This window comes from Callospermophilus lateralis, chromosome 6 (assembly GCF_048772815.1).
Source record: "Callospermophilus lateralis isolate mCalLat2 chromosome 6, mCalLat2.hap1, whole genome shotgun sequence".
NCBI lineage: Eukaryota > Metazoa > Chordata > Mammalia > Rodentia > Sciuridae > Callospermophilus > Callospermophilus lateralis.
This window is the reverse complement of record NC_135310.1, coordinates 22,958,280-22,975,021: the sequence shown is the minus strand read 5'-3', so window position 1 is coordinate 22,975,021 and position 16,742 is coordinate 22,958,280. Positions and strand designations below refer to the sequence as shown.

The window sequence follows — 16,742 nt, the reverse complement described above, 5'->3', positions numbered from 1 at the left end:
ACAAATAAATAAAACACAAGGTCTTCCATTTTGATTAAAGAAATTTATTTTTCCTTTATAAATGCTGGGGCTTCTTCTAACTCTAAGGTGATGCAAATAGTGTTTATATGTGTATGTGTATGTATGTGTATAACTTTTTGAATGTAAAATTTTGGGGCGTGCCCTTTTGCAAAAGGTATTTTATTTATTTTGCAAAAGATATTTATATTTTTATTTTATTTTATGGTAAGTTTATTATTTACCGGATTTATTTTTAATCATAGGGTGGTAAATTATTGTAGCACAAGTATTTTCATTGAAATAAAATATAACCTAATAGTTTATAAAAACTTCAAGTATTCATATTGATTTTCGCTATTCCTGTATCTTTTGCTTGCCTATTCCAACATCAATAAAAACAGTAATAAAAGTCAGTGTGTTTGCTAGTTTGGTTTAGTAGTAAGATATTTTGGGTTTTTGTTTTTTTAGTTTGAGGTTCTGATCTTATTTATTTATTACTCTTAAAAGTTCTTATTTTTGACTGGACTCAGAAGTAGAGCTCTCAGAGAAGACAGCCTGTGTCTCTTGGCAATCTGTTTTTGGTGTTTTTCTTTGGCTTCTTTCATTCTCTTGGCCAAAAAATTGGCATATTCTGCAGCCTCTTCCTTATTCTTCTTAATATGTTATTTCTTCAGAGCAATAAGCCAGTGCTTGTGTTGCAGGACACGTGGAGCAACTAGACACTGAATCTTTGGTGCTTTTTGGTCCTGGGTTTTTTATTTTCCTTGTTTAAGGGTTTTCTGATAACATTGGCAGATATCATCTTCCTTAGAAAGATTGAAAAGTTTGCGGATTCTACTAGCTTTTTTGGGTCCCAGTTTATGAGTATCAGTAAGTCCAGGAATACCTTTCTCTCCTTTTTTTTTTTTTTTTTTTTTTACAATAACCAAGTTGAGAATGCTCAGATTGGCATCCACGATGCAACTTCAACCAGTGTTGCGCTTGCTCTCTCCAGTTCGCCTGGGTCTACAGTAGGAATGCCCCTTACTCAGTAGCAGGTGAACACAGCGACGGGTCAAGACACCCTGCTTCATGGGAAAACCTTGTTTGTAGTTCCTGCCACTGATTTGGGCCACAGAACACTTCCATTCTTCACTCAGAGCATCTGCAGCCACTTCTGTGGCTATGTGCTTCTCATAGGAAGTAGGAGGTTTGCGCTTATCGTCCAATTCAATGAGTTTCTGGCAGCCAGTAGCTGGGAAGCAGATATTCAGTTTCATCTTGGAGCAGCTGATTACCAACAAGGTGCCACAAAAAAGAGAGTATGTAAGACAAATATACAATCACTTTTTAAAATTTGCATGAATGTTAAGCATTGGTTTTTTTTTTTTATCATCAACTTAAAATTACTTAAGATCGTTAATATTGATTAGAATTTCATGTAAGATATATTAATTTGTGAAGAATTTATATTGCTATATTAACTTTTCTAACTTAGATATGCTTTAAATTTTAGGTACATTTATTTAAATAATATGTTGTGATTTTTTTCAGATTGACATGTTTCTAAATTTATTTTTAAATCTTTTAAAGTCTCCGTTACAATTACAAATGTGATTTTCTTTAATTTTTAAATTTTTCTTTAATTTAATTTCTTTAATTTTCTTAAAATTTTCTTTAATTTTCATTTATAACTGACCAAATTCTTGAGTATAGAAGTTAGTCACTCTAGAAGGTTATTATTTGTAATTAGGCCTCTTATTTTTAATTCTTATATGGATTTTTTTTGTTTCAATGAAAGTCATTTTTAAAATAATATGAATACGGAATATTCCTGTCTTGTTTATAATTTTAATAATAAAACCATTAGTGTTATAATATCTACTCCTTCAGTGTCCTAATTACTATTATAACATCTACTATTTGTTTTTAATCTTTATTATATCTAAGCATTTTTTATTAGTAGCCTTAGAATTTTTACTGGGAATGGTGGATTTCTGTAAACAGTATCTTTTAGTGACTATTGATATTATTCATATATTTTCCTCCTTAAACATATTGATCTAATAAATCATGTTGATAGAATCTTAATGTTGAAAGATCTCTTATATTCCTGAGAGAAGTCTTATTAGGTCATGGTGCATTTTTCTTTTGGTACACTAGATATAGTAGATTAATATTTTATTGAGTATTTCTAAAAAATAGATTTTTCTAAACTACATTTGTAAAAAGAGGAACTTTTCCAGATTTTTCTATGCATGCAAATAGTTTAATTAGCTCTTTCTGTCTTGAGTATGTCTTATCTCCCCCACCAAATTTATCCTGCCTTTCAAGTTATGACAGGAATTGAGTATTGGGTTTTAAAAAAAGGAGGGGGATGAATCTTGAGATTATTTTCCTTGATATTTGTATGAGATGTTGGGCAAATAATCAACAAGGACTTCAAATTATCAAGTTAATGAGAGTAAATTACCAATCCTGAATTTCCTCTTCTTTCAGTTAAATGTAGTTTTACAGAAATGTAAATAACAAGGACACTCAAAATTAATGTTAAGAAGAGTATCAAGAGAGAGACTGACTCTGCTTTGGAAAAACGACTATTGTAGACTGGATTCCTGGGTAAGTAGGCGCCAAGACAAGAGGTTCATTCTTTAGGGAATAATATTGGGGTCAAGACCAATGGGGAGGGTACAGCTTAGTGGCAGAGCAAAGTCAGGCCTGGGCTCTATCACCAGCATGGGGTGGGTGGGGCAGGAGGAAGACTGTAGGGAATGGAAGGAAGCAAGTTTGGGCAGAGGAAGTTTGGTCTAGGATTTAGCTGTCAATTAAGGTGTAAGCTGATTTTACAGGAAGTTCTGAAACCAGGTCATTCTGCAGAGTTGCTATCAGTTGGGACAAGGGGACTGGACTTCAAACCTTCTTGGCTGGCATTGGCAACAGGCTGCCTTAGGGGAGCCAGGCATGTGGGAGAAAGGGCTTTTCTCAGGGAAGACTGTTCCTGGGAGTGTTCTGAACTGACAGCACTCTCAGTGGCTTTGGAATGAGGCCTTCCGTGCCTAAGGAGGAAGAGTGGGTAGTGCTGGGCAGAACCTGCTATAGCCCAGGTCAGAAAGGCAGTTCTGAGTGCCACTTTCTTTCTCTTATATTTTGTAGAAGAAAAAGCTTCACGTTGGAAAGTTTAAACTTTTTGATGAAAAAATATGAAGTCAAGATTTAAGGGAATAATTAGATACCTGAGGAACACCAATGCTACCTAGAGGATTTGAAAGTACGCTGACAAGAGTGCTTAGTCACTGTCAACAGTCTTTTAAATATCTTTTAAATATTAATGGAAATAAAAATGGCACCAGATAAATGAATGTTTTTCAAGCTTCTAAAATAAAATTAAAATATATTTAGAATTTTAAAAAAATGGTTGAGAGTTTTTCTCTTCATTTCAGAATGGATTGAAAAGCACTTGCACCCATTTAGAGAATAACAAGGATATTACTAGGAACTAGCCTATGTCCTCCAGAATGTATGATGCCCTTTTTTCTTTAGGTGGTTACAAAGTATGGAGAGAATCTTGCCTTCAGATTGCTTCCTATCTAAGAAGGTGACCAGTTTTTTGACTGAATAAACTAAAACCATATTTTTGGTTGGGAATCTGGTAATTGTGTCCTAACTTAAAAATAAATCCACTTTGTTAATGAGATAATCTTAAGATCATTTTGTGGATCATAAATTAAACTGGAGTTTTTTTATTGAGTTTTTGATTTAGAGAAATACTCAAAGAAATGTTACCAAGTCTGAATTTGATTGATTTTGTTTTTATGTTACATTGCAAATGCTGCCAAACTCACAGAGAAATACACTTTAATTCTCTGTCACTGGATGCAGTGTTTCCATATTTTAAGTGTCTTTCATGCAAAAATAAGAAATATCAAAGTGACATAATTTTTGTACTTAGATCTACCAGAGTTATAAACTATCATAATGTTATGGACAGTGAATGGTTTGAGTTTTCCCATTTAATATGCTTTAAAAACTATTATTTATTTAACAATTCAGTGCTTGCAATCTATCAGTCAGCATCCTTCTTTTTTCTGCTTTTTATTATGTCGTGCTATATGGTGTTTCTTATCCATCAGTTTTGTTTACTCTCAGTACTTTTTCTTATTTTCCTCTGTCTCCCATTAGCTTGAAATCAAGAATTCAAATTTCAGCATGCAACCTAGACTCACATAAAAAGATCTACACTTCAGAGGAACTTCATTCAAATCTCTAATTCTTTCCAGCTGATACTATTTTATTGATTACTAAATTAGTGAATAAAATGGACTCAGAGTTGTACATTTATTACTGCATTTAATAGCATATTATTAAAAATAAAAACAAGGTTTTAGGACAAATATAATCTATAGAAAATTATATTCAGTTACAAAATAGTAAAAAAAAGATGCAAGGTAATTATAATAGTAATGATAAGCTTTAATCTTAACATAGTCATAGTCCTTACTTCAGCATTTAACACATAGTGGCTACTCCAAGGCTGTCTTGAACAAATAAATGAATTCATTAAAGCAGTTCCTAAATACTATTTCCATTTTGAGCATCATTGATTTTTTTAGTCTATGTTTGAAACAAATGTATAGTCTATTTTGTAACAAAAACTATATTTATGAGAAAAAAAGTTTTTTGTATAACAGTAAAAAGGTGCTTATGTCACCTGAATTATCAAAATTTTCCTACAAGTAGGAAATTTAAGCATCAGTTTAACTAGTACTAAAACCTTTGAAATTGAGAGTTTCGATCATATAGTGGAGACCTTACTATCTTTTCCACTGTGCCATTGGTCCTATTAAAAGCAACTTTATATAAGGAGTAAATCAAAATATTGGATTTTTTTAAAAAGTTCACCATACGTAATAGCTGGGTTTAGGACACTTGCTTTAGCTAAATATTTTCCTTCAGCAAGTAAGAAATCAAAAGGCCAGAAATATGACATTAGTTCCTGTAGGGTAGAGCCACTTTAATAGTTATGTCTAGAGACAGTTGGAAAGATGAAAATTAGAATCCAGAGGTATGAGCTACACATGTTACAGGAAATCTCAAGCCAAATTTTGCCATCTCTAATAATCAGTTATTTTTTTTTTCTTCTTTTATTAGTTAGGAGCTTTCAGATGCCAGTAAGAGTAGCCTAGTTTAAGTATACCATATTCAAAAACAAACAAAAAAACCCCCCAAATAATAGTATAGGTATATTTTTTATACTATTGAAATACTTCAGAGGATTCAGGAACAAATAGTATCATTGAGATTCACAGAAGACTAAAAGCAGAAATAGAAATTCCATCAGCTACTTACTTGTTTGGAGGAAGGCTAAACCAAAATCCAGCAGAGATATTCCTCTTTGAGCTAGACACCTCAAATTAGGACACTTTTTTCTTTGACAAAGTAGAGAGTTCATGATTTATAACTGAAAGAAATAGACAAATATTACATAATAAATAGTATTCTTAAGAAAACACCCATATAGTTGGACAAAGATTTTTCCTCCCAACACCTTCTACATCTCAGTCATTGGTGACGAGAAGGTTCTGCACAAGAGGAAGAGCATCAGAATTCTCCAGTCCCATTCATCAAGGAACAAAGGGATAGCCCCAAAGAAGGATAAAGTACTCCAGACTGCCTGCCTTCATCAATAAAGATCACCATGGTGTTCCAGATACTGCCTCTCTTATCTCCTGGTATTCTCTTTGTGTCAATCTTCCAATACAATCTCATAAGCTGATCCATAATTGGGGCGAGGTGGGGGCAGAACATGGGAAAAACAGAGGAATTTGATTGGGCAAATTTTGTCCGACACCGTAAGAGAGCACTTGGTGGTTTGTATGTCTTAGATGAGCTAAGAGTCACAAAAGTTTTGTTCCTGGAAACAACCAAGTCTGGGTACAAGCAGAGGGAAGAACAGGAGAGACTATTATAAGAGACACTTGGACAGTGATTTTCTCCCAGGTTGAAGGGATTTGAGTGGAAATGGACATGAGGGAATTTTCAAGAGAAAAAGGATGTTCTAGGTTTTGATTTTCAGTGCTAGATGCATATTTGTCCTATCTTATCTATATTTTAAGATATGTGAATTTTAGAGTTAAGTTAAAAAAAAAAGTAAATAAAAATAAAGAATATACCCGAAACAAAGATGGCAGAAAAGTTAGTGGTTGTTAAAGCTTGGTGGTGGGTGACTAAGTACTTTATATATTGTTTTCTTTAGTTTTCTTCTTTGTTTAAATCTCCAAAGATTCCCTATTTCACTATGAGTAAAAGTAGAGTTCTACTCATTCATTGCTGGCGGGACTGAAAATTGGTGCAACCAATCTGGAAAGGCTTATGGAGATTCCTTAGAAAACTTGGAATGGAACCACCATTTGACCCAGCTATCCCACTCCTCAGTCTATATCCAAAGGACTTAAAATAAACATACTGTAGTAATGCAGCCATATCAATATTTTAGCAACACAATTCACAATAGCTAAACTGTGGAAGCAACCTAGATGCCCTTCAATAGATGAATGGATAAAGAAACTGTGGTATATATACACAATGGAATATTAGAATTAAAAGAGAATAAAATTATGTCATTTGCAGATAAATAGATGTAGTTAGAGAATATCATGCTAAATGAACTAATCCAATTCCAAAAAAAACAAGGGCTAAATGTTTTTTCTGATGAGTAGATGCTGATCCATAATGGGGGTGGGGGTGCCAGAACATGGGAAAAACAGAGGAATTTGGGCAAAGGAGAAGGTGGGGTGTGGGGAGGAGTGGGGGTAAGAAAAATGGTAGAATGAGATGGACATCATTACCCTAGGTACATGTATGACTACATATATGGTGAGACACTACATCATGTACAACCACAAAAATGTAAAATTATGCTACAGTTGTGTTCAATGAATCAAAATGCATTCTGCTGTCACATACATCTACTTAAAACAAATAAATAAGTAGAGTCCCTACTGTGGCTTTTGAAGTACCATAAAACTCATAAGAAGCAACCCCCCCCACCATTGCCTTTCTTGACCTCACCCTCATTAATCTCTCTCTGCCTCACTGCACTATAGTCATAAACTATAACCTGTACTGGCTTCTCTGAAAATGCTGGGCATGTGCACATAGTTGTGTCTTTCTATTAGTTGTACAATTTTCCTATTATGCTCTCCCCAGATACAACCCTGACCAATTCTTTTATCTCTTTTAATTCCTTGAAAAAACACTACTTTTAGGGGCTGGGGATGTGGCTCAAGCGCTAGCACGCTTGCCTGGCATGCGTGCGGCCGGGGTTCGATCCTCAGCACCACATACAAACAAAGATGTTGTGTCCGCCAAGAACTAAAAAATAAATATTAAAATCCTCTCTCTCTCTCTCTCTCTCTCTCTCTCTCTCTCTCTCTCTCTCTCTTTAAAAGAAAAGAAAAAACACTACTTTTTTAAAAAAATTAATTTGTTATATATGACAACAGAATGCATTACAATTCATATTATACATATAGAGCACAATTTTTCATATTTCTGGTTGTACACAAAGTAGAGTCCCATCCTTCTTGTCTTCATACATGTACTTAGGGTAATGATGACCATCGCATTGCACTGTCTTTCCTACCCCTATGCCCCTTCCATTACCCTCCCTCCCTTTTTCCCCTTTGCCCTACCTAGAGTTCATTTAATCCTCCCACCCCCCAACTCTGCAGCGTATTATGAATCATTCGGCATTTGTTTTTTGGGGGATTGACTAATTTCACTTAGCATTATATTCTCTAGCTCCATCCATTTACCTGCGAATGCCATGATTTTATTCTCTTTTAATGCTCCATTGTGTAGATATACCACATTTTCTTTATCCATTCATCTACTGAAGGGTATCTAGGTTGGTTCCACAGTGTAGCTATTGTGAATTGTGCTGCTATAAACATTGATATGGCTGTGTCCCGTAGTATGCTGTTCTTAAGTCCTTTGGGTATAGATCAAGGAATGGGATAGCTGGGTCAAATGGTGGTTCCCTTCCCAGTTTTCCAAGGATTCTCCATACTGCTTTCTATATTGGCTGCACCATTTTGCAGTCCCACTGGCAATGTATGAGTGTGCCTTTCCCCCAACACTTATTGTTGTTTGTATTCTTAATAGCTTCCATTCTGACTGGAGTGAGATGAAACCTTAGAGTAATTTCATTTTCATTTCTCTAATTGCTAGAGATGTTGAACATTTTAGGTCCAACCCCCTTTTTTTCCTTTGATTTGTTTCAAAGTATTTATTACCTTTTAACATGCATGCTTTAACTATTTATTATCTTTGCTCTTTCTTGGCTTTCTTTCAAATATAAGTTCTAGAAGAGGAATGGAGTAAAATCCTGTGTCTATTTTGCTGATTTTCTTATTCAGAGTGCCTGCAACATGCCTGACACATAATAAGTGTTCATGAATATTTGTTGACAAAATAAACAAATGATTTTCCAAACTTATTCTGTGAAGTTCCCTGGCTTCATAAGCAAAGACCTCTTTCTCCATTTTTGGAGAGTGATTTCTTCCCCAGGGTTTGCATTCACAATGTGGACATCCCACCCATGAAAGCCTCCTACTGCATCACTCCAGTGACCTTCGCTTGACGATTTTCTTTGTCAGTTGGGTATTGAGAGAATTTATAGAAATATGAAAGATATCAAGCATGAAAATAATCTTAGAAAGAACAAAATATAAATAATTAAATGTGGTTAATCCTTTTATTTTCTCACCTTGCATATTAGAGCTCTCCTGAGAAGCAGAAATAGCAGGAGATAGATAGGCAGATGGGATTTTAAGGAATTAGCTCATGCTATCTTGGAGCCTGGGTGTTGTGTTTCTCACTACTAAAACACTCAGGGCCACTCCAGGTGAACTGGGCTGCACGAAATAACCACACAAGAGACAGAGATACCTTTTTCTTTGGGTCCTGTGACAGCTCCTCTGACCTTAGAGGTCTGCGGAAAGGGAGAGAGAGCATGCACACGTGCTGACCCCTTTTATTGAGGAGAAGCCATTCAAATGAGGCAAGGGGTCAAGTTTCAGGAGATTGAGTCTAGCTTCATGATGTCTGCTGTCAGCAGGTTGACTGACATCTAGGAAGGGCACACCCAAAGGCAGAGCAAGAGAAGGGGACACACAAAGGACATTTCCATGGAACATTCTATCCCAAACAGGGCAAAGGGGTAGGATTACAACAGAATAGGTGAGTATGGCTCAACCCCATGGGTGACATGCCTACACCTAAAGACACGCCTTCAACTTTCTGGACCAGGACAATGCCCAAGTCACTACGAGCCTCTCGCTTCAGGATGGAAGGCGTGGGTCATTCAGAGTGGCCCCCCACCCCTGGCTAAGGCCACAACCTGCAGGGTGGGACAGCAGCCTGGACACCCAGGGAAAGGCTACAGTTCACATTCATAGCCAGTCTGCTGGCAAAATTCCCACTTGCTTGGGAAGGTCAGCCTGTGTTCTATTAAGGACGTCAAATGCTTGACAAATCCCACCCACCTTGTGGATGGTCAACTGTCTTACTCAGAATCCATCCATTTAAATGTTAGTCTCATCCAAGAAACCTTCACAGAAATATCTAGAATAATGTTTGACCAAATATCTGGCCACCTGGCCCTGCCAAGTTGACACATAAAATTAGCCATCACACATTGTTACAAATTATGCAAAGTACTCTTTGTGGCATAAACTTTCCAAATGTCAGCCTGCTGCTCTTGTGAAAATTGCTGATACCAAGCCAGAGTCACTCATATCAGTTCCAAACAAAGTGGAGTTGGAAGTGGTGAGGGGGCATGAGGGAGGGGAGCTCATGCTCCTATTTCTGAGAGTAGAACTATCACAGGGCCTGCCCACAAGAAATTCCTGCACATCCTACGTGTTCTCCACATATGTCTGTAAAGTGAATTTTTCCTAAGGGCTTTTCAAATCTCAGCTTTCCCGATAGTCCTGCCTATGTTGCAAGTAGCCTTGGTAAACGACAACTTTGAGGCCAGAGTCATTTCTATGACAACATCTCCCTAGTAACAGCCCGTACTTCCAATTAGCAAATAGCATTTTTGAAGGAGGCTTCTGCAACTAATGGAGTTTATTTCAAAGTAACTCACAAAGACTTCTTTTTGCCTTTAAAAACCTTGACTCAGCCTCCCAACATGTGCCCAGGATGCATCAGAGCATGTGTGTCTCTGATTGCAATCCCTTGACATATTCTGATATAAACTTATTTCGCTAGAGAATCATTGTCTCAGTTGCTATTTCAGGTTGACATTCTATTGCCAAACTTGTCCAGTGATAGTTCTGCAGGACCATTCCTTTTTCTTAGATGAGCAAAGAGATTGATTCTCTCCCCATCTTCATGAATTCCTACTGTTTCTGGTTCTCACCTTTGCTCTTACGTGATCTCTACTTTTTGTTCTCTTATCCTTTGGTTTGAACTCTTACTGTTGCTCTGTTGGCCTTGCTTACGTTTGCTGCATTTGAACATCATGATTCCATTCCCCGAGGTCAGATTTCTCTACACGTTTCTCAATATCTTATGACCAACCAGCCTCAAACTGCAATGTCCAAACTAGTCCAACACTGTTACCTTTTCCTGTTTCTTCTCTCACTATGTATGCTTTCTTGGAAACAGTCAGACTGGTTCAGCTTGGACAACTTGTCCAACTGTACTAAGTCACATTGTAAGTCCTTGGCAAGAGGGACAATGATACTTGGCTTACCATCTCCTTGGCATGGCTTTAGGGACAGCTTTAATAGAAATAGGGCAGCTTCTCCAAGGGTGCTCCTCCAGAAAAAGAAGAAACTAAAAGAAAAAAGTGTTATATTAACAGGTGTTTAATAAATTACTTTTGACTTTGCTAAAAGTTTCAATAACTTAACACAGTTCTTAGTATAATATTGTAATAATATACCACAGAGTTAACAGAACAAAGACATCTCTGTTATAATTGTCTCATTTATCTTCTGGATTGCAGTCAACTCTACTACATGGGTAGGAAAAAATAAACACCTAAGATCCCACATGACAAAAATATTATGGTAATCAATTAAGTAGAAAATTAAAACATCTATCATAATGGGCGTTTGTCATGTGTGTAGTGGTACCCATCTCTTAATATACTGTACACATAGTACATTATTTTCTTGGTCATTTCAGTTTCACTTGTTCTAACATTATCAAGATCTATGATCTCTTTTTTTTTTTTTTTTAAAGAGAGAGTGCGAGAGAGAGAGAGAGAGAGAGAGAGAGAGAGAAGTTTTTAATATTTATTTTTTAGTTCTCGGCAGACACAACATCTTTGTTTGTATGTGGTGCTGAGGATCGAACCCGGGCCGCACGCATGCCAGGCGAGCGCGCTACCGCTTGAGCCACATCCCCAGCCCCAAGATCTATGATCTCTTTTTTAAGGTCTGATGACAAGAATGGCAAAGAGTATCACCTACAAATGAATGCATCTTTTTAAGAAGGAATAATAATTTCTATTTTACAGTTATGCTTCCTGTTGATACTCAGAATATATTTAACCTTTGGGTCATCCATGTGTTATGATCTCACTAAAGTCTCTTCCCCTGGTGGAGGTGGGGAGGGGGACCAAATCCATGAGCTAATAAGAGGCTTACAGAAGCTTAATAATGAGATTGACATTATACATTAAGTGAAGATCAAGACAAAATTAAATCCAAGTCTCTTGATTTCATGAACCGAGTCTTCATTAAAAAACTTTATTGCCTCCCAAGCACTTCTTCAATTAGCATTGCTTGCTTGTTTTCAGGAAGTACACACTGATTTATCTAAAGGGTCAAGGGACATCATGTTTGCTGCTTATTCTCAAATGCTTCAGAATTATAGACAGAGAAAGAACATGAGAGTGAGCATATGGATTAACATTCAGACTATCTGGGTGAGCTACTCATCTTAAAACTGCACTGTAAGATTGATCTTAGGTCAAAATATAGAGTTGAAATTTAAAAAGGACATTTTATAGAGTTAAGTCAACTTAGCACCACATAGGTGTCTGAGTTATTTTGCATGTTATAAGCCTGGAAGTGAGATTCTAATCAAAGGCTTTGTGCATTTACGATTCTAAAACCAAATTACTCTCTAGTGTCCGTCAGTTTGCATTTCCAGCAGTGTAGCTAGATCTCAAACTTCTCTAATTTCCCCAAACCTGATAGTATTGCTCTAAATCATTTGCAACTTTGATAGTTAACTGATAACAATAAATTCCTGTTTTGTTATTTTAATTTGTACTTTTGTGATAACTCTTATGTTATATTTTTTAAACAAGTTTTTTCCATGAATTGTCTGTTTATATCTTTTGCCCATTTTAAATATTTTTGCTTTTTTCATTTTATGATTAATATATGGGTTTTTATATACTCATCTTTATTTTTTGCAACCTGTTTCTTAAACATTGTGTACTTGTCAATCTAAATTTTTTTCTCTTTTGGAGGTAAGAATAATAGCCTGAATAAATCAGTTAAAGTAAGCTCACCATTCCTTCAGCTATATGCTGAATTGATGCTTGAGGGAAACATGAAATATTTGCAGTTCATTTAAATAGTATCTAAGATATATATATACACACATATATATATGTATATGTGTATATATAATTGCTGTTATATATATATCACTGTTTATATATATATATATGTATATATATATTTATGAAGATCTAGTGAGATATATATATATATATATATATATGATTCCATGTTGTGTGGTAAAATACCCTCAACTACACTGGCAATCCTGACTATCTGAAGGAATAATTGAGGTCTAACTCTATCCTTTGCCTCCTGGAAGACATGTTTAAAAACTATTTCAAGCAGTTTGTGATTTGCTTTGGGATATTTTTTTTTTTACAATGTAGCTCCCTCCTCCTCACACCATCATGAAATATTACTGCAGAAACAGGTATAAAGGTGGTGACGAGAATATTTTAGATTTAAAGAGTTATAAAGAAGCTGGTAGAGTTCTCTTGAAATATAAGCAGATTAATCTTACTCTTTCCTAAAAGATGTAAATATAATTTATAAAACTTGGTGTCCACAGGCTGAGTAAAGATTTGCAGAGGGCAGTGATGAACTTCTTCAACACTGTACTTCTAAATTAAATGTGACGTTAATGGGAATCATTTAATGCCATTCAGCTCTGCCCTGATGGCCATTTTAATTGGATTGCTGCTGCTGTGAATAGAAAAGCTACTGACAATGTTAGAAAAACTAGGCTTTCACTGCAGCACCATCTAAGAAGATGCTGGATTTGAATTTGCATGGAATCAGTCAAGTTAGCTCATCATATCCCTCTTTCATAAGTGCACTGTGATTCAGCGACTAGACAAACACACAGTGGCTCATTGTCAGTTCTATGGCCCATTATCTGGTGACAACTAGTCCCTCTCTCCCAAACTGAACTGCATGTAGGCTCATCTGCTGTGGCTTCTAGTTACGTAGCATAATTACCACTCAGTGCTTTCGTCCTGAGGCCAGGCTTTCTATTGGGGACTCTGAGTATGTGAATGAGACTCTGGAGTTGAATATAAAATTGAAAAAGGATGAAGTTCATGCCAGAAGCAGAATGACTGTGGTAATGTTCCCCTGATAAAAGACTGTAATATATAGACCATTCTTTCAAAAGGAGAGTTTTGAACTCTCCTTTTCTGAATCCTAAAAGTCAAAGCACCAGACTATGCAAACATCCATTCTTTAATTCTAAAGAGCAATTATCCAAAGTATTTTTTTAGTTTGCTTTCAAAAAAAGTTGTTCACTATAATGTCAATTTATAAACTTGAGGCTATAATCAAATGAGGGAACCACTGGATTACAGAGTCTCCAAGTCAGAAGAAGTCATGCTGGAAACTATTGAAAAGCTCCTTTCCAGTACATCAGCATCATGTGTCTTTATTTTCTTGTAAGCTGTGCAAATCGAGACACCTTTATGACATTCCTCAGTCTAACTACTCCTTCAATATCATGAGAATTGACAGCTTGTAAACATTAACTGCTTATTACAAACTCTAAAGGGAAAATATTTAATAATGCAGATATACACACATACATAACCACTTTGTATAAGTTCTGTATGTATCTTTATAACACCATGCAAATTACATATAATTTTTCCGTGTTTTTAATGCAGGGACTCTTTACTCTAAAATGACATTACTAGCCAATAACTAAAGGTTGTTTCCACCAAAAGCTGCTGCCTTTTGAAAAATTTTTTAAAAAAATTTAATTTGATTACTTTTTAAATCAAATAAAGTCACTAATTTTCATCCTCTTCCTCAATAGACAGGTAACCTTGGCAAAGAAAACATATGAGTTGTTAAACTTTCTAGCATATGTAAGAAGCCTCAAATAACCTTTTTCTTTTCACACACAAACAAAATTAATGTAATAGTAGATCTATGGATTTGATCACAATGTTTCAAAGTAAGAATGTGCCTACTGAAATGGTATTATCCATTGTAACTCTTAAGGAGTCAACCATTACATGTGAAATTGGTAGTAAGAATGATATCTGATAAAATGTTGTAGCAAACGCCTATATGCACATAAGAATTGCTTTTTAAAAATACTTTTATTTTTCAATTGTAGTTGGACACAATACCTTTTATTTATTTATTTATTTATTTATTTATTTATTTATTTATTTATTTATATTTGTGGTGTTGAGGATCGAACCCAGGGCCTCGCTCATGCTAGGCGAGTGTTCTACCACAACCCCAGTCCCAAGTATTGCTTTTTATCTGATCAGAATTTCTTCCTCTGACTGGCAGGTACCAAATTGTCAGATGATGTAATAGCAGTCAAATGATGTAACTATCATGGAAATAAAGACACTTGGTCAGAGGCAGTGCATTTTCTAGGGAAATAGAATGTTGCAGAAATATAAGTCAGACAATTTTCTTAGATTAGTATTGGTTTTAGGGCTAGAAAACTTCCCAGGAGTAGAGAGAGTAGTGTTTCTCAAAGTGTAGACATGAACCAGACCAACAGCATCAACATCATTTCAGAAGTTATCAGAAATGCAAAACCTTGGGCTGCATTCCAGACTTACTGAGTCAGAAACTCTAGGGGTAAGTGTGTGTGTGTGTGTGTGTGTGTGTGTGTGTGTGTGTGTGTGTCGTTCTAGGAATTAAACCCAGGAGGATCCCACGCAGTGCTAAACAACTGCTCTACTACTGATCTCCAGCCCAGTGTTTTAACAAGACTCTCAGGTGATTCTGCTACATGCTCAACTTTGAGAACCACTGGTCTAAAAGAAGTAATCATTTGCCAAAGGGAAAGCCTGGAAATCTGATCATCAGCTCAATGGGAAGAAGTCAATGCTGGGAAGAGCAATGTGAAATGTGGCTGAACTCAGGAGTCTATTTCACAAGCCCCTGTCCTTGGCAGTAAAGATCTCCAAATGTGAAAAAGAACAACTATTCTAACAGCTACAAATGATAAGGAACATTTGTGATTTGTTTCTGATGAAACTATATTCATATATCTGTCCATGGTACATTGAGATCATTGATATACTCTAAAATATTTTAAACATTTGCTTTAATTTGAGCAACCTTAGGCATTCACACTAAATTAGGCAAAGTATATGTCATAGAAAAAAATATGATCTCTGGTCATGTGACTAAAACACTGTTGTTGGAGCCTGTAGAATCCTGGAAGACTCTCCAAAGTCAGCCATACAATTTAGGAATATTTTATAGGGTTATCATGTCAATTTGACATAATGAGAGCAAGTTTAAAAAAAAGACTACAGCATAAATGCATATTTACTGTAAGTTCTGCATAACTATGAGAAAAATTACCAGGTTTCTTATAATTTTGGAGGCTAATCACAATTTAAACTTGTAGGAGTACCACACAAACCAAACTAAAAGGCCATTTATCAGCTTTTTAAACAATTTTTGAGTCTAAAAATCATTTTCCTTTATATGCTTAGATAAATTTTATGGTTCAAATAGGAAAGATTTTTAGAGTTATGCTGGATATTAAATTATGAGCCTATTTTCATATCAGATATGGACTGAGGCTACTAAAATCATTTTTTAAAATACTGTCATCAAGTCATAAAGTTATAAATGGATGCAGAAAGAATGTTGTCAGTTTGATTGAGGCTTGTTTCTGGAATGATTTTTTCATATCTCTTAGGTAAGGTCACGTTTATAGAGCTCAGTAGTTAGGAATTTTTATCTAACCAGTTTAAATGGCAATGACATAAGACAGTTATCTATTTAATAACTACTTTGAAACTTATTCATGATTAAATATAAATGAAACTTCCTTCTTCATCCTCATATATTTCAGTCACCATCTCTTATTTCTCCTTTTTGTCTTGAGTCTGAGATTATGCCTCATGAGCCCTAGTATCTTGTTGTCTTTTCCACTGTATCTCCAAATGTGATACCTACCGTATGCCATTATGGTTATTTGGCTATTGTGTAAATAACGCTATATTTTGAGTTAGGGTTTTTCAATTGTCCACCCTCAATTAATTCTGTACTCTTCATCATCCTATCTGTGCCTGAGGAAGCTGGCCAGTGTAACTGTGTCACCCTGGCTTTCTTTCTCTATGACCTTGATTTTCATGGAGCTGGTGAGGGGGCATGAGCAAAAGAAAATAAACAAGGAGGGTGAAGTCCAAGAACTGCTTCCCTCCAGTCCCTCTCTGCTGGGTGGAGACCAGCTTGCTGCCTTCCTTCCTGGGT

The 16,742-nt window shown here is 35.7% G+C and overlaps 1 pseudogene; it reads right to left on the bottom strand.

Annotated features, from left to right (window-relative positions):
• Positions 1-510: 510 nt before the first annotated feature.
• On the bottom strand, positions 511-1,259 carry LOC143402276 (small ribosomal subunit protein eS6 pseudogene; annotated as a pseudogene).
• Between the last annotated feature and the right edge of the window lie 15,483 nt (positions 1,260-16,742).